Source organism: Piliocolobus tephrosceles, chromosome 3, assembly GCF_002776525.5.
Source record: "Piliocolobus tephrosceles isolate RC106 chromosome 3, ASM277652v3, whole genome shotgun sequence".
NCBI classification, from domain to species: domain Eukaryota; kingdom Metazoa; phylum Chordata; class Mammalia; order Primates; family Cercopithecidae; genus Piliocolobus; species Piliocolobus tephrosceles.
In genome coordinates, this window is record NC_045436.1 from 158,312,235 (window position 1) to 158,331,333 (window position 19,099).

The following is a 19,099-nucleotide window of genomic DNA, read 5'->3' on the forward strand; positions in this document are numbered from 1 at the left end:
CCTGGAACACAGGAGGCACTCCAGATGAATTGAGTACATTAAAAAATAAATAAATGAAAATTATTATCATAACACTCTATGTATAATGTCTCTCATCAATGGTCTGCCATAAAAGTTATTACTCTCTTTGCTCTTTAAAAGACTTTTAGAGTCTTCCTGGAAGTACTTACTAACCAAAAGGGGTCAAAGGAAGTTGTCCCATAATTGAGAGATATATATACTTATTACTATATATAGAAAAAGAAATATATATACTAGTTTTATGCTATATAGTAATAATATATATTTCTGTATAATATATATTATTCTGTATAATATATATTTAATTATAAATAGTAATATATTACTATTTATATATTACTATATTTAATATAGTAATATATTCCTTTTACTATATATAGAAAAAGAAATATATATACTAGTTTTATGCTATATAGTAATAATATATATTTCTGTATAATATATATATCTGTATAATATGTATTTAATTGTAAATAGTAATATATTACTATTTATATATTACTATATTTAATATAGTAATATATTACTATATTTTATATTATATAGTATTATATAAATATATAGTAATTATATAATATATATTACTATGTAATAATATAATAGTAACATATATAGTAAAAGTAATAATACGATAATATTTAAAACTTGATTATTTGCACAATAAAGTTATGTATGTTTAATATTTCAAAAAAATAATTATTTTAACAAATTCATCACCTGAATTAAAAATTAGATATTTCATCAGAAATGACTCTACAATGCCTTTGGAAATTCTAAGGCATCTATGTCTATCAGATCTTTCTGACATTTTCTGTATTTTTTAGAAGCTCTTTAAGTTTATATACATTTCTGAGACACAAGTAATCAGTTAGAATAAAACAGTAGAGACTGTAATGCATTCACTTAAATTTAGTTGACTACCAACAGAAAAAACACATGAAAGATATTGATATGATAAGTAAACTGATGAATGAAAGAAAGCACACATTCTAAAAGTCTTCACTCTCTATCCCCAGATCTTTGTAATTTAAAGTGGAAAATGGGTCCAGAAACTAATTATACTGTGAGAAGCTGGGCCTGCCAAGTTTATGAAAAAGTTATCTTTTTAACTGTAAGTTTTTGTTGTAAAATTAAAACTACATACCCAAATGGAGTGGAACATATAGGCAAAGTTGCTTTCAAGAAATAGTATGTCCCCTAAATCAACAAGATTCTATTATAATCTGACTGCACACAAATATAAAGGCAGTTGTCAATGAAGATGGCTGTGATCATTGTCGATTGCTAACAAAAGCAATATCACAGAGGTAAGTGTGAAAGGGCCCATTCTAGTACAAAAAGAGAATGAGTTTCTCCTTTTGTGTGACCATGACTGTAAGCAGTTGTGGTCAATTTACCTTGAGTATTCTGGTAATTTTTACCAGATGCCATTAAAACTTCAATCGTTTTGTGTGCTTAATCTTGATTCCATATTCAACAGCAAACTCCATTACAACCTGGCTTCCCACGAGGGTCTACTTCTACCTTCAAGAAGAAAATATGTTGAATATATAGTTTCGCAGGAATCTGGTTTACAGGCTTTTTTGACATTGCGTATTAGTTTTGGAACATGATTAATATGAATCTGACCTTTGAGATACATTCACTATTGGTGAACTGACTGTCAAGTTTTCAACACTGCAAGGTGGAGAGCCAGACATTGGATGATGAGAAATTCATCATGAGAATCACTACCACCTGTGAAGTCTTATAGGGATTTTTTCCCTGCACACAAACTCTCAGTGTTTGTGTGATGACTTACTAAAGTTATTTACATTGTCAGAGACTCTTCAAAGGGACAAAAATAAAAGAACTCAATGGCCGTTTAATACCTTGTTTGTGCAAATAAAGTCATAAAGCTATTTATGACAACTGAACCATGGTAAAAAGAAAAGGATTAGTCTGCTCTTGATCACGTTATTGAAATCATTTTCAATGTTTTCAGCATGTTTTACTTTATTCTCACTCAAAAATATAAAAACTACTAACTTAGCTTTGCATTATGAACCTGGAAGTGGAGCTTAAATGAGGAGTCTTCAAAAAGTTCCCAGAAAAATGGATATTGTAACAAAACTAAGCATTGATTTCAGACATTTTTGCACCAAAATAAACTTGTACTAACTTGTTATAACATGTCTGAGTAGGATGTAGTTTGAGGTACCAAGAAGGTTAAGACAACAGTTTGAAAGTCTCTACCAGAGCAATATGGATTGTGCTAAAAGTGGAGTGAGAAGAAACATCAAGTTTATGGTGAAGCTTTGGTGAAAGAATAGTGAAATCATTAATGTTTTACATAAATTTGAGGGGATGATGCCCCAAAGAAATCAGCAATTTACAAATAAATAACTCATTTTAAGAAGGGAATATTGAAGATGAAGCCTGCAGTGGAAGATTGTCCACATCAATTTATGATGAAGCAATTCGTCTTGTTTATGCACTAATCGAAGAGGACTAACAATTAAAAGCTTAAACATGTTTGCAGTCCCAGCTACTCAGGAGGCTGAGGCAGGCGGATTACTTGAGCCCAGGAGTCTGAGACCATCCTGGACAACATAGAAGACTTCGTTTTTTTCTTTTCTTTGTTTTTTTTTTTTTTTTTTTTTTTTTTTTAATGCTTTTCCAGATCTCCCAATTTTATTTAATAAAATTAGTTTCAAAATAGAAAAAATGCCAATAGTTTATAATACATATTTATATGGACATAATTTCACATATGGAGAAAAATAGCAAAGAAATGCAAAAAATGATGACATCTTCTTTGATGTTATAGAATTATGTTTTTCCTAAGAGGAAAAGTGTTTTTAACTTGAATTTAAATGTCTTTTTTAATAAATGACCCTTATTTTAGTTTATTCCTGTAGCAAATGTCCACTTTCAAATGTAACTTATTCTTTATTTTTATTTAGTTTTTTTTTTATTTTTTTATTTTACATTAAGCTTCAGGATACATGTGCAGAACGTGCAGGTTTGTTACACAGGCATAGTGGTGCTTTGGTGGTTTGCTGTACCTGTTGACCCATCATCTAAGTTCCCTCCCCTTATCCCCAACCCCACAACAGGCCCTGGTGTAAGTTGTTCCCCTCCCTGTGTCCATGTGTTCTCTCATTATTCAACTCTCATTTCTGAGTGAGAACATGCGGTGTTTGGTTTTCTGTTCTTGTGTTAGTTCTGGGAGGATGATCGCTTCCAGCTTCATCCATGTCCCTGCAAAGGATATGATCTCATTCCTTTTTACAGCTGCATAGTATTCCATGGTGTATATGTACCACTTTTTCTTTTTTCTTTTTTCATTTTTTTTTTTTCAGTGGGGGACTTAGTTTCGCTCTTGTTGCCCAGGCTGGGGTGCAATGGTGCCATCTCCACTCACCACAATCTCTGCCTTCTGTGTTCAAGCGATTCTCCTGCCTCAGTCTCCCGAGTAGCTGGGATTAGAGGCACCTGCCACCAAGCCTGGCTAATTTTGTATTTTTAATAGAGACAGGGTTTCTCCACGTTGGTCAGGTTGGTCTCGAACTCCTGACCTCAAGGTGCCCGCCTTGGCCTCCCAAAATGCTGGGATTACAGGCGAGAGCCACCACACCCATCCATGTACCACATTTTCTTTATCCAGTCCATTATTGATGGGCATTTGGGTTGGTTCCATGACTTTGCTATTGTAAATAGTGCTGCAATAAATATACATGCTCATGTCTTTATAGCGGAATGATTTTTATTCCTTTGGGTATAACCCAGTAGTGGGATTGTTGAGTCAAATGGTATTTCTGGTTCTAGATCTGTGAGGAATCGCCATACTGTATTACTGTCTTCCACAATGGTTGAAAAGGCATTCCTATTTCTCCACAGCCTTGCCAGCACCTATTGTTTCTTGACATTTTATTAATTACCTTTCTGACTGGCATGAGGTGGTATCTCATTGTGGTTTTGATATGCATTTTTCTAATGATCAGTGATGTTGAGCTTTTTTGTATGTTTATTGGCCATATAAATGTCTTCTTTTGAGAAGTGTCTGTTTATATACTTTGCCCACGTTTTTGATGGTTTTTTTTTTTTTTTTTCCTTGTAAATTTGTTTAAGTTCCATGTAAGTTCTGGATACTAAGCATTTGTCAGATGGGTAGATTGCAAAAAAATTCTCCCATTCTGTAGGTTGCTTGTTTACTCTGATGATAGTTTCCCTTGCTGTGCAGAAGCTCTTTAGTTTAATTAGATCCCATTTGTCAATTTTGGTTTTGACTGCAATTGCTTTTGGCATTTTCATCAAGTCTTTGCCCATGCCTATGTCCTGAATGGTATTGCCTAGGTTTTCTTCTAGGGTTTTAATGGGTTTGAGTTTTACATTTAAGTCTTTAATCCATCTTGAGTTAATTTTTGTATAAGGTGTAAGGAAGGGATTCAGTTTCAGCTTTCCACATATGGCTAGCCAGTTTTGCCAACACCATTTACTGAATAGGATATCCTTTCCCCATTGCTAGTTTTTGTCAGGTTTGTCGAAGATCAGATGCTTATAGATGTGTGGCGTTATTTCTGAGGTCTCTGTTCTGTTCCCTTGGTCTATATGTCTGTTTTGGTACCAGTACCATGCCATTTTGGTTACTGTAGCCATATAGTATAGTTTGAAGTCAGGTAGTGTGATGTCTCTAGCTTTGCTCTTTTTACATAGGATTGTCTCAGCTATACGGGGTTTTCTTTGATTCCATGTGAAATTTAAAGTAATTTTTTCGAATTCTGTGAAGAATGTCAATGGTAGTTTGATAGAAATAGCATTGAATCTATAAATTACTTTGGGCAGTATGGCCATTTTCATGATATTGATTTTTCCTATCACTGAAGATGGAATGTTTTTCCATTTGTTTGTGTCCTTTCTTATTTCCTTGAGCAGTGGTTTGTAGTTCCCCTTGAAGAGGTCCGTCACATCCCTTGTTAGCTGTATTCCTAGGTATTTTATTCCCTTTGTAGCAGTTGTGAATGGGAGTTCATTCATAATTTGGCTCTGTGTCTATTGTTGGTGTAAACAATGCTTGTAATTTTTGCACATTGATTTTATATCCTGAGACTTTGCTGAAATTGCTTATCAGCTTAAGGAGTTTTTGGCTTGAGATGATGGGGTTTTCTAAATATAGAATAATGTAATTTACAAACAGAAACAATTTGACTTTCTCTCTTCCTATTTGAATATGCTTTATTTCTTTATCTTGCTTGGCTGTCCTGGACAGAACTTCCAATACGATGTTGAATGGGAATGGTGAGAGAAAGCATACTTGTCTTCTACTGGTTTTCACAGGGAATGCTTCCAACTTTTGCCCCTTCAATATGATATTGGTTGTGGGTTTGTCATAATCAACTCTTATTATTTTGAGATACGTTCCATCAATATCCAGTTTATTAAGAGTTTTAACATGAAGTGTTGTTTAATTTTATCAAAGGCCCTTTCTACATCTATTGAGATAATCATGGGGTTCTTGTCCTTGGTTCTGTTTATGTAATGGATTATGTTTATTGATTTGTGTATGTCGAACCAGTCTTGCATCCGAGGGATGAAATCAACTTGATCGTGGTGAGTAAGTTTTTGATATGCTGCTGGATTCAGTTTGCCAGTATTTTATTGCAGATTTTCACATCAATGTTCATCAGGGATATTGGCCTGCAGTTTTCTTTTTTTGTTGTGTCTCTTCCCAGTTTTGGTATCAGGATGATGCTGGATTCATAAAATAAGTTAGGGAGGAGTCCCTCTTTTTCAATAATTTGGAATAGTTTCAGAAGGAACGTTACCAGCTCCTCTTTGTACCTCTGGTAGAATTTGCCTGTGAATTCATCTGGTCCTGGGCTTTTTTTGATTGGTGGGCTATTAATTACTGCCTCGATTTCAGGCCTTGTTATTGGTTTATTCAGAGATTCGACTTCTTACTGGTTTAGTCTTGGGAAGGTGTATATGTCCAGGAATTTATCCATTTCTTCCAGATTTTCTAGTTTATTTGCATAGAGCTGTTTATAGTATTCTTTGATGGTAGTTTGTATTTCCGTGGGGTCAGTGGTGATATCCCCTTTATCATTTTTATTGTGTCTATTTGATTCTTCTCTCTTTTCTTCTTCATTAGTCTAGCTAGTGGTCTATTTTTTTTTTTTAATTTTTTCAAAAAACCAGCTCCTGGATTCATTGATTTTTTGGAGGGTTTTTCATGTCTCTATCTCCTTCAATTTTGCTCTGATCTTAGTTATTTCTTGTCTTCTGTTAGCTTTTGGATTCGTTTGCTCTTGCTTCTATTTTGACTGTGATGTTAGGGTGTCAATTTGAGATCCTTCAAGTTTCCTGATGTAGGCATTTAGTGCTATAAATTTCCCTCCTAACACTACTTTAGCTGTGTCCCAGAGATTCTAGTATGCTGTGTCTTTGTTCTCATTGGTTTCAAAGAACTTCCTTATTTATGCCTTAATTTCATTATTTACCCAGGAGTCTTCAGGAGCAGGTTGTTCAATTTCCATGTAATTGTGTGGTTTTGAGCAACTTTCTTAATTCTTAGTTCTAATTTGATTGCACTGTAGTCTGAGAGACTATTTGTTATGATTTCAGTTCTTTTCAATTTGCTGAGGAGTGTTTTGCTTCCAATTATGTGGTTGATTTCAGAATAAGTGCCACGTGACATTGAGAAGAATGTATATTCTGTTGATTTGGTGTGGAGGGTTCTGTAGATGTCTATTAGTTCCACTTGATCCAGAGCTAAGCTCAAGTCCTGCATACCCTTGTTAATTTTCTGTCTTTTCAGTCTGTCTAATATTGACGGTGGGGTGTTAAAGTCTCCCGCTATTATTGTATGGGCATCTAAGTCTCTTTGTAGGTCTCTAAGAATTTGTTTTATTAGTCTACTTGATCCTGTATTGAGTGCATATATATATTTAGAATAGTTAGCTCTTCCTTTTGAATTGTTCCCTTTACCATTATGTAATGTCCTTCTTTGTCTTTTTTTATCTTTGTGGTTTCAAGTCTGTTTTGCCAGAGACTAGGATTTCAATCCTTGCTTTTTTTTTTTTTTTTTTTTTTTTTTTTGCTTTCTATTTGCTTGGTAATTTTTCCTCCATCCCTTTATTTTGAGCCTATGTTTGTCTTTGCACATAAGATGAGTCTCCTCAATACAGCACACTGATGGGTTTTGACTCTTTATTCAATTTGCCAGTCTGTGTCTTTTATTTGGGGCATTTAGCCCACTTACATTTAAGGTTAGTATTGTTATTTGTGAACTTGATCCTGTCGTAATGATGTTATCTGGCTATTTTGCACACTGGTTGATGCAGTGTCTTCATAGTGTCATTAGTCTTTATATTTTGATGTGTTTTTTCAGTGGCTAGTAATGGTGTTTCCTTTCCATATTTAGTGCTTCCTTCAGGAGCTCTTGCAAGGCAGGCCTGGTGGTGATGCAACCCCTTATTATTTGCTTGTCTGGAAAGGATATTTTTTCTCCTTCACCTATGAAGCTTCATTTGGCTGGATACGAAATTCTGGGTTGAAAATTCTTTCCTTTAAGAATGTTAAATATTGGCCCCCAATCTCTTATGGCTTGTAGGATTTCTGCTGAGAGGTCCACTGTTAGTCTGATGGGCTTCCCTTTGTAGGTGACCTGGCCTTTCTCTCTGGCTGCACTTAACCTTTTTTTCTTCATTTCAACCTTGGACAATCGGATGATTATGTGTCTTGGGGTTGATCTTCTCACGGAGTATCTTAGTGGCGTCTCTGTATTTCCTGAATGTGCTTGTTGGCCTGTCTTGCTAGGCTGGGGGTAAGTTCCCCTGGATAATATCCTAAAGTATGTTTTCCAGTTTGTTTCCATTCTCCCCATCTCCTTCAGGTACTCGAAACAGTCATAGATTTGGTATTTTTACATAGTCCCATATTTCTTGGAGGCTTTGTTCATTCCTTTTTATTCTTTTTTTTCTCTAATCTTGTCTGCATGCCTTATTTCAGCAAGGTAGTCTTCAAACTCTGATATCCTTTCTTATGAATGGTCAGTTCAGCTATTGATACTTTTGTATGCTTCACAAAGTTGTCCTGTGTTGTTCAGCTCCATAGGGTCATTTATATTCCTCTCTAAACTGGTTATTCTAGTTAGCAGCTCCTCTAGCCTCTTATCAACATTCTTAGCTTCTTTGCATTGGGTTAGAACATGTTTCTTTAGGTCAGCAGAGTTTTTTGTTACCATCATCTGAAGCCTACTTCTGTCAATTTGTCCATCTCATCCTCGGTCCACTTCTGTGCCCTTGCTAGAGAGGCATTACAATCATCTGGAGGAGAAGAGGCATTCTGGCCTTTTGGGTTTTCAGCATTTTTTTTCTTTGATTCTTCCTCATCTTCATGAGTTTGTCTAGTTTCAATCTTTGAGGATACTGACCTTTGGATAGGGTTTCTGTGGGGACTTATTTGTTGTTGATGCTTTTGTTGTTGCTTTTTGTTTATTTTTCTTTCAAGGATCAGGTCCACCTCTGTAGGGCTGTTGAGGCTTGCTGGGGTTGACTTCAGACCCTATTCATCTGATTTGCTCCCACACTTGGAGATGTCACTCAAGAAGGATAGAGAACAGCAAAGATGGGTGTCTGCTCCTTATTCTGGGATCTCTGACCTTGAGGGGCACCAATCTGATGCCAGTAGAATCGCTCTTATATAGGGTGTCTGACGACCCCTGTTGGAGGGTCTCACCCAGTTGGGTGGCACAGGGAGCAGGACCCACTTAACAAAGCACATTGACTGTCCCTTGGTGGGGAGGTGTGCTTCACTGGGGGGAAACCCACTCATCTGGGCTGCCCAGATTCCTCAGAACTACCAGGAGGAAAGGCTAAGTCTCCTTGTCTTCAGAGACTGCGGCCACCCTTCCCCCTAGGAGCTCAGGACCAGGGAGATCAGGATTCTGTCCCTGAGCCTCTGGAGTTGTTGGAATTCCTGCAGGGAGACTCCACTCAGTGAGGAAGGATGGATTAGGGTCAGGCCTGAAGGGATGCTCTGGCAGCAGTCTGCCACAGCCAACATGTTGGGCTGTGAGGGACACCTGCCTCCTTGGCACCAGCATGGGAAAAATATGGCCTGGAGCTATAGAGATGGATGCCAACCTTCCCATCACTGGGAGATTAGCATGTTAAGCAGTTATGAGTCCCAGTCCTGGCTACTGCCCCTTCCCCAAGGAGTTCAAAGGGCTTAGACAGCAGGCAGGCGTAGCTGTTGTTCTGGTCACCTCTCCCCCAGGGAATTCAGCAGAGTTAAGCAGATTCTAGCTGAGAAGCTATTGATCATCTGCGCAGCTCTGGGGTTAAGAACCTAGGCCCCAGTTGTGTGGGTTCATGAGAGGGATCTTCTGATCTATGGGTTGCACAGTTCTGTGGAAAAGGCACAGTTTTCCCAGCTGGGTAGCGCACTCACTCACCACCTCCCTTGGCTGGGGAGTGGGAGCTCCCCTGTCCCATGTGACTCTCAGGTGGGCTGCTGCACCACACTGCTCTTCATTCATGACTGTGGATCACGCCAGCTGCCTAATCAGTTCTGATGAGAGAACCTGGATACCTTGCTTGCTGGTACAGGATTCACATGCTAATTATGGTTCTTTTCAGTGGGAGTCTCCAATCACCACTGCTTCTAGTCGGCCATCTTGGCCCTGCCCCCTCAACTCTGTTTTGAAAAAAAAAAAAAATTAAAAATTAACCAGATATAGTACCTCATACTAAGTCCCAGCTACTCAGGAGGGAAGTTGAGGTGGGAGGCCCACTTGAACTCCAGAGGTCAAGGCTGCAGTGAGACTTGATTGCATCACTGCACTCCAGCCTAGGTGATAGAATGATAGAATGAGTCAATGTCTCCAACAACTACTAAAAAAAAGGTTCAGCTTCCATAATTCTGACTGAAAAATTAAAGCTAAGCAAAGTAAGCTCTCCACTCAATGGGTGCCAAAACTGTTGCACCCAGATAAGCTGCAGACAAGAGGAGAGCTTTCAATACAAATTTTATACAAGTAGGATCAAGATCCTGAAGAATTTCTTCAAAGAATAATAACAATAAATGAAGCATGGCTTTACCAGTATGATTCTAAAGACAAAGCACAATCAAAACAATGGCTACCAAGAGATGGAAGTAGTTCAGTCAAAGGAAACATTAACTAGTCATAAGCAAGGGCCATGGCAACAGTTTTTTGGGATGCTCAGGACATTTTGCTTGTTGAGTTTCTGAAGAGCCAAAGAATGGTAACATCTGCTTATTATGAGAGCTAACCAAAGCTTTAGCAAGAAAACACCCAGAAAACCTTCACCAGAGAGTCTTTCTCCACCACACCAAGGCACCTGCTCATTCTTCGCATCAAACAAAAGTAATTTAGCCAGAATTTCAATGGGAAATCATTAGTCACCCATATTGCAGACATGATTTGACTCTTTCCGACTCTTTTTATTTCCCAATCTTAAAAGATATTTAAAAGGCACCTAGCTTTCTTTAGTTAATAATGATAAAAGATTGTATTAACATGGTGAAATTCCAAGGACCCTCCTTTTTTTTAGGGATGGACTAAATGTCTGATATCATACTTACTAAAGTGCCTTGACCTTGGTAAAATTTATGTTGAGAAATAAAGTTTATGTTTTTGTTTTTATGTTTTAATTCCATTTTCCATAAGCTTTGTGAAGACCCCTTGTATTTCCCAAGTAGTGTAAAAAAGAAAAAAAAAAAAAAATCCCTTTCTACCAAAGAGAACATGTGTGCTTGAAAGCTTGTAATCCTATTGACTAAGCATTGTAAGTATCTTCCGGTCATGGACCCCTGGCTATGTAATAGAATGTATAGTCACCCTGAAGATCACCACTGATAAAGGATAAGCATGCAATGCTATGTACTCCTTTGAAAATAATGACATTTTCAGCTGAAAGCTGGGTGCACAGGAGTTCACTAATAAAGGAATTCCTCTGAAAGTCAGACTCTAAATAACTACATTTTAGAGTCTTACTTGCTACTTATCCTATAAAGGAGTCACAAAATCTAGCTAGTTTTACACAGAATTGCTGATTTTCAACTTTTCTCTCACTTGAGTAATTCTTATGACCAAATTTCTCCAGGGTTCGTGTTACTGAGAAAAAAAAATTGTCTAAGTTACTGAGCAAGGAAGGTAATTTGATTCTATTCAGACTTCCTTAAGCCATTGAGTTTTCAATGAAACCATCATTACATGCAATCATCGCATCGGGTTTCTCTTTAATTGGTCAACTGCCTGCAAGTTATTTTGGGCAAGCCAGCAATGCTTAGCTTTCAGAAAACCAGTGCAAGTACAGTACGCAATTCAGCAACCGAAGCATTATGGAAATTTAGTATCAAAAGCATATACTTGACATTTAAGTGTCCTGTCAGATTTCACTTGACATTGTCACTATGGTGACAATATCAGAAGAAAGACTAAGAATAATATGTTTATGAAATGTGGTTTAACTCTATTTTTTTTTTTTTAAGTATTCTGTCAGCATCAAGTTCATGGTACTTTGTTACCAAACTGAAACATCTTGATTCTATGAATAAATTTTGCATAGTTAGTTTAACAGTACGAGTATCAACCTAATTTAGACTGGCCAATGGTCTCCCTCTAAACTCTATAGTGCTTGGCACCTTTCAGGATATCCTGAGGCCTGAAAATGGGTTCCTCATTCAGTTTCATTCTAACAATTAAACCCAAGTAGCAACAGCAATGTGTATTTGCAAAATTGCTTCATAGGAAACCAGGCTGGGAGAGTCTTCCATACCTTTGGCTAAAACTGTCAGTCAGTGTAAACTCAAAGCTCTCATATTCAGGAAGACCTCAATGACCTATTATCAGATTGGCATGAAATTGTGATTATTAATTTGTCACTTATGAAAATTTTCTACTTCTGTAATGGCTTGTAATATGTCAACTCAGCTAGACTAGCTAAACTATGAGGATGGAGTGAATAACCAGCAGGCATTTTGCCACATTTGCACACCGCCTTTCAGTTATTCAATCAAGCACTAATCTAGTTGCTGCTGTAAGGGGACCTTGCAGATGTAACTGAAGTCCCTAGTCAGTTGACTTCTTAAGCTGAGAAGAGCATCCTTGAGGAGCCTGACCTAATCAGGCAAGCCTTTTAAAACGACTGTGTTTTTCCTGGCAAATAAAACTTCAAATAGCAGCTGAGACTATAATTGCTCTCTCTTCTCTGCATCTTCTCTTCTGAATGCCTGTGGCCAGAAAACAGCTTCAACTCAGCCGCATAGGCTCCCTTTTACCTGTCTCACAAACTTTCATTCCTTGTAATAAAATCTCTCTATATTTTCTCCTCCTCCTCCTCTTCTCCTTCTTCCTCCTTTTCTTTCTCTCTCACCTTCTCTTTCTCAATCTATCAAATGCTCTTCTGGTTCTGCCTCTTTGGTTGAGCTCTGGTACAGGACCCCACACATTAGCTGCTATACTTTAACAGCTATGCTTTTCATGAAAGCTGAATGAAAACTGCAAAATTAAATAAAAACTACTGAAATGTACCTGTATTATATTTATGCCCAACAAAATAGCATTCATTGGAAAAATAGTAACATATATTCATTGATTTATTCCGCAGAAAAATTCAGTGCCTGCCTAATTCTATTCTCTATGTTGGGGATATAGGAATGATTAGAACAGAAAGTGCTGTTCTCATGGCTTTTTACAGTAAGAGTTGAGGAAAGAGACTGAATATAAAGAAAATACTGAAGTTACATGGTAATAAGGGCTAGGATGAAACAGAAGTTTCTGGGGTGATTACGTAAGTCTTTGCTTTATAATAATTTATCATATTATACATATATTTTACCCAGATTCAGTGTGTATTATATTTCACAATTTGAAAAGTGATAACAAGTACTAAAGGAGGTTTGGTGGAATAAGGAATGTCAGGGGGCCAGGGTTGGAGAAAATGTTGCTTTATAAAGGATAGTCAGGAAAATTAGTTCAGAGCAGGGAAAGAGACACAACCCTTTGCAGTTCACGTTTATTGGTTTGGAGTTATTGACATCTAAGAAAGAAAGGAATTCTCTAACCCTTGTGATAGAGTTCAGGTAAGATGAACAAGATGTATAGCAGTCTCTATTAGTGTGGTTCTTCACAGGGCTTGGTAGTGATTTCAAGCATATTTGACTTTATGATCTTTCATGTTTTTAACTATAACATTTACATTAGATATCATAACCTACTACATATATCATTTTTTCAGGGGGCACTGTACTTTGAAATGTCTTCCTTGAGATTTCCTGATTCTCCTGTTGACTGGGACTGGGTCCCAGCAGTACCATGATCCCCATTGCTCTCCTTTTAGATGTTCTCTGACTCTCTACACCCACGTGGGGTTGATCATACACCCCAAATTACTCCAGGACTCGTGCCTCTGGGGATGTCCTGGGATGTCACGACTGGGCCAAGATTCCAAAGACAATTTAATCCCTCCGGCCAGTAGAGTATTTTGGGAGGGGTGGGGATTGCATGATATTGATCTTCCAAAATGGTGTTGATATCCAAATTTGGGTGATTGAAATTGTTTCTATCTGCAAAAGTAAACATACTCACTGGCTTTTAAAAAACAAACAAAAAACAACCATACTGTTTATACTTTCTCTGGTTTCCTTTTTTTTCATTTAATGATGTATCCTAGAGATTGCGCCAGACCAAAGCATCAATGTCTAATGATTTCCATATCAAAGAATAAGTTGTAACTCTTTCCTTTTGCAACTGCATATGTCACTGTGTGGTGATTCGTGATTCAACGATTTTCTTTCAATAAAGATTTAGATCACCTCTAGTCTTTTTGCTAGCAAGATGTCTTAATGTGTAACTTTGTGGAGTTATTTAATATTTTTTTGAGTGTATCTTTGAAATCGTTTCTTTGAAGTAGAATTCCTGGGCCAAGCATAAGTAATTTAACCAGATATTCCCAAATTCCTCTCCATAGGTGGTATACATTTTTTACATTCCCACCTTTTTGGTTCCACATAGTCTTGCCAACAGAGTATTTATTAAACTTTTGAATTTTTGACAATTTAATAATTGAGAAATTATGTCCCAAAGGAGATTAATTTGCATTTTTCTTTTTATGAATCAGGATGAGTAATTTATGTATAGCTAAGAGTCATTTGAATTTCTTTTACATGTAAAATCCTTGATTCCTTTTTCCTACTTATCCCATTCACTTTGTTGGAGTTTTTCTTTTTCATACTTCAGAATTCTTTATATGTTTGAAATATTAGTTCTTGGCCTATGGTAAGTCACTAATATTATTTTTCCATTTTATGTTATGTTATGTTGACTTTACTCCTGTTCTTTTTATTAAACCATGAAAAGGTGTAGCTGTTGTTGTCACTGTTGCTTAAATAAATGAATTTCTGATTGTTTTTATTGCCCCAGAATTTGGAAAATAGTTGGGAAGATTTTTCCTAATCCTAAATTATGAACGGACCAATAATATTTTCTAAAACTTATATGGTTTCATGTTTTTTAAATTTATACATTTGAATCATTGATTCTAGTGCACACCATGTGAAGTCTAAATCTAGCTTTAATTTTTCAAATGGTAATCCTGTTTTCCCAGCAACATTTACTAAATAAAATTAAAAAATTGGCCGGGCGCAGTGGCTCAAGCCTGTAATCCCAGCACTTTGGGAGGCCGAGATGGACGGATCACGAGGTCAGGAGATCGAGACCATCCTGGCTAACACAGTGAAATCCCGTCTCTACTAAAAAATACAAAAAAAAAAAAAAAAAAAAACTAGCCGGGCGAGGTGGTGGGCACCTGTAGTCCCAGCTACTCGGGAGGCTGAGACAGGAGAATGGCGTAAACCTGGAAGGCAGAGCTTGCAGTGAGCCGAGATCCAGCCACTGAATTCCATCCTGGGCAACAGAGCCAGACTCCAACTCAAAAAAAAAAAATTTAAAAAAATAAAAATAAAAAAATCTACCTTTCTCTGAATTTTAGATGCCACCTGTATCAAGTACTAATTTTTAAATATACTTGAATCTCTTTCTAAATTCTTTTTTTTTTTTCCTTTTTCCTTTTTTTTTTTTTGAGATGGAGTCTTGCTCTGTCACCCAGGCTGGAGTTCAGTGGCGCAATCTCGGCTCACTGCAAGCTCCGCCTCCCGGGTTCACGCCATTCTCCTGCCTCAGCTTCCCAAGTAGCTGGGACTACAGGCGTCAGCCACCACATCTGGCTAATTTTTTTGTATTTTTAGTAGAGACGGGGTTTCACCGTGTTAGCCAGGCTGGTCTCGATCTCCTGACCTGGTGATCTGCCCTCCTCGGCCTCCGCCTCCCAAAGTGCTGGGATTACAGGCCTGAGCCACCGCCCCCAGCCTTCTCTTTCTAAATTCTAATGAATTCCATTGTGCTTTCTGTCTACTCGCATCCAAATACAACATTCTTCTACTTATGTAGCCGCTGTAAAATATTTGAATATCTGGTAGGGCTAATAACCCACCTCATTGTCCTGCTTTAGACACCACCCCCACCAGCCACTTCTTTGCATATTTTCCCATATGGACTTCATAATTAACGTTTATAGCTCGAGAAATAAAACATCCTGCTGGTGAGTTTGCTAAAATCATGTTCAATTTACCGAAAAAAGAAAAAAGTTTGGGATAATTGACCTTTTTCTGGTACCATCTACTTTTCCAAAAACTTGGTGTATCTTTCCATTTGTTTAAATTCTTTTATATTTAACAGGGAAAAAATGAAACTACTGACCTAAGAAAACTAATTAGGGATCAGTTCACAAACTAGTAGTTTTCCTAAGGGCCTAGAAACAAAAGTTCAATTCAGAATAAACTAAAATAAAATAATATAATTTTTGCATACAACGTCAATACTTCTATTTCAGACACCAGGAATATAACAACATACACTGATTTTAATAAGAACTATAATACCTAGGTAGAAAGTTTGGAGGAAAGCTGGTTTTAGACTTGTGTCTTGAGAGATCTGAATTCTGGGACAACAGGGATTTCTTTTGTCAGAAAGATATATTGAGCAAAAATAAAATTCTTCCTCTGAGTTCTATTAGTAAACTCTATTTTCTGACAAAAAAAAATGAATTTAAAATGGCTACTAATTATAGCATAATATTTCCCTTTGCTTCCCCAAAACACCTGGCAACAAGTATGCTTGGAGAAATGCAAAACAAATTTTTCAGAGAAATGACAATATGTCTTTTTATGTCAATTAAGACATATTAAGATAATACAACTTATTAATCTCAGACACTTAGTTAATAAGACATAGCAAAGCCCTACTAAAAACACAACAGTGCAGCTAAGAAGTAAAAATTAAAATAATAATAAAATAAAATAAATAAGAAGTAAAAGCAAAAGCATTTTACAGTTCTGTTTTGCTTTTTTATCCTAGTACTCATAAAGGAGGTCTTTAAAATTTCAATGACTACCTCTCCAACTCTCTCCCATGCATGGGAAATTCACCAGGACCTTTACATGTCAGGTTCTTTTTCTGTTGCATAGCTGTTGTCTTCTCATTCTTTGACACTACAGTATTCAACTATGGTTTTATTAAATTCTCATAGAAAGGCTGCGATGAAAACACATCTTACAAGAGCATATGCCTAACTGATGAGCTGAAGCAACAAGGTATAGGTATACTATAAACACAACAAAACTAAAGTAAAAAGTTGCAACATACCAACATACCTGATCTACCAGCTGTCTTGCCATTTATTAGAAGATTTGAACTGTATTCACTTTCTTTTATTTTCTGAATGATATTTATACATTTTCTCATTTGCAACATAAAATCACTGCACTTATCCTATTTACTTTAAAAATGGCTGTGAAAAATAGTTCACACGTATAAAGAAACATTAAAATCATGCAATATTATAAAATTTCAATAATTTTATGTCTAGCTTATTTCACTTAGCATGATATCCTCCACACTTATCCACATTGCGGCAAGTGGCAAGACTGCAATCTTTTTTTTTTTGAGACTGAGTCTCACTCTTTCACCCAGGCTAGAGTACAGTGGCGTGATCTCAGCTCACTGCAACCTTCGCCTCTCAGGTTCAAGCGATTCTTCTGCCTCAGCCTCCTGAGTAGCTGGGATTACAGGCATGCGCCACCACGCCCAGCTAATTTTTGTATTTTTAGTAGAGATGGGGTTTCACCATTTTGGCCAGGCTGGTCTCGAACACCTGACCTTATGATTCGCCCAGCTTGGCCTCCCAAAGTGCTGGGATTACGGGCCTGAGCCACTGCACCCGGCCAAGACTGTAACCTTTTTTAGGGTTGAATGATATTCCTTTATATGTATATATAGCAGTTTTTTAATCCACTTGTCCATTGACACTTTTTCTGACATTTTTTCTGTATCTTGGTTAGTGTGAATAATGCTGCAATGAACTTGGGAATGCAGATATCTTTATGAGAGGGTGATTTTATTTCCTCTGTGTGTGTGTGTGTATATATATATCCAGAAAAGGGACTGCTGGGTCGTATGGTAGTTCTGTCTTTTTATTTTGTTAAATACCTCCATACTGTTTCCACAACAGCTGCACCAATCTACATTCCCATCAACAGTGTACAAGAGTTCCCCGTACACCTTCGTCATTTGTTATCTCTTGAATTGTTGCTAATAGCCATCCTAATGGGTTGCCCTCTTGTAGTAATTTTGACTGCAATTCTCTGATGATTAATGATGTTGAGCACCTTTTAATATACCTGTTGTTTCTTTTTATTTCTTCTTTGGAGAAGAAATAAAGTTCTTTTGGCTTTTGTAAACATAGATCATTTGTTTTTCTACTATTGAGTTCTTTCATTATATATTTATATTAAAATGCTTATATGTTTGTGTTAATAGTCATATGTTTATATATTGGATATTAACCTGTTGTGTGTGGTTTGTGAATATGTTATTCTCATTTCACAGGCTAGTATTTTATTTTGTTGACTATTTCCTTTGCTGTGTGGAAGCATCTTAGTCTGATGTTGCCCTGTTGATTTATTTTTGCTTTTGTGGGTGTACTGAGCTCTTGGTGTGATATCCAGCAAATCCTTGCCAAGATCAGTGTCAAGATGATTTTCTGCTATGTTCTTTTCTAAGAGTTTTATAGTTCCTGATCCTACATTTACCTTTTTATTCATTTTGAATTGAGTTTTAGGTACAGTTTAAGGTAAGGGTCCCGTTGGATTCTTTTGCATGTGGAAGACCAGTTTTCCCACCACCATTTGCTGAGAAGACTAGTCTTTCACCATTATGTCCTCTTAGTTCCACTGTCAAAAGTTAATTGACTATATATGTTTGGATTTATTTCTGGACTCTACTGTCTTCCAGTGATCTATGTGTCTTTTTTATGCTAATAGCATACTGTTTTAATTTACTATAGCTTTGAGTTATAATTTTAAATCAAGAAGTGTGATACCTCCAGCTTTGTTCATTTTGCTCAAGGTTGTTTTGGCTATTTGGAGTCTTTTATGTTTCTATATGAATTTTAGAAGTTTCTTTCTATTTCTGTAAATAATGCATTTGAGACTTTGATAGACATTGCATTGCTTCTGTTTGCTTTGAATAGTATAGACATTTTAACAATATTAATTTTTTGGTATGTGAGCATAGAATATCTTTCATTTATTTGTGTATTCTTTATTACTTTCATCAGTGTTTCATAGATTTCAATGTACAGATATATTTTTTGCCTCCTTGGTTAAATTTATTTCTAAGTATTTTTAAATTTCATTATAAATGGAATTTTTTCTTGATTTCTTTTTCAGTCATGTCATTATTTGTATGTAGAAATACTATTGAGGCTTGTATGTTGATTTTGTATTCTGCAACTTCACTAAATTTATTTATTAAGTATAACAGGGTTTTGTAGAATCTTTGGGGCATAAAGTTTTTGATGAGAAATCCATTGATAGTCTAATAGAGATTCCCTTATATGTGACTTGACGCTTTTCTCTCGCTGCACTTAATATTTTCTTTCTCTCTCCTTCCTTCCTTCCTTCCTTCCTTCCTTCCTTCCTTCCTTCCTTCCTTCCTTCCTTCCTTCCTTCC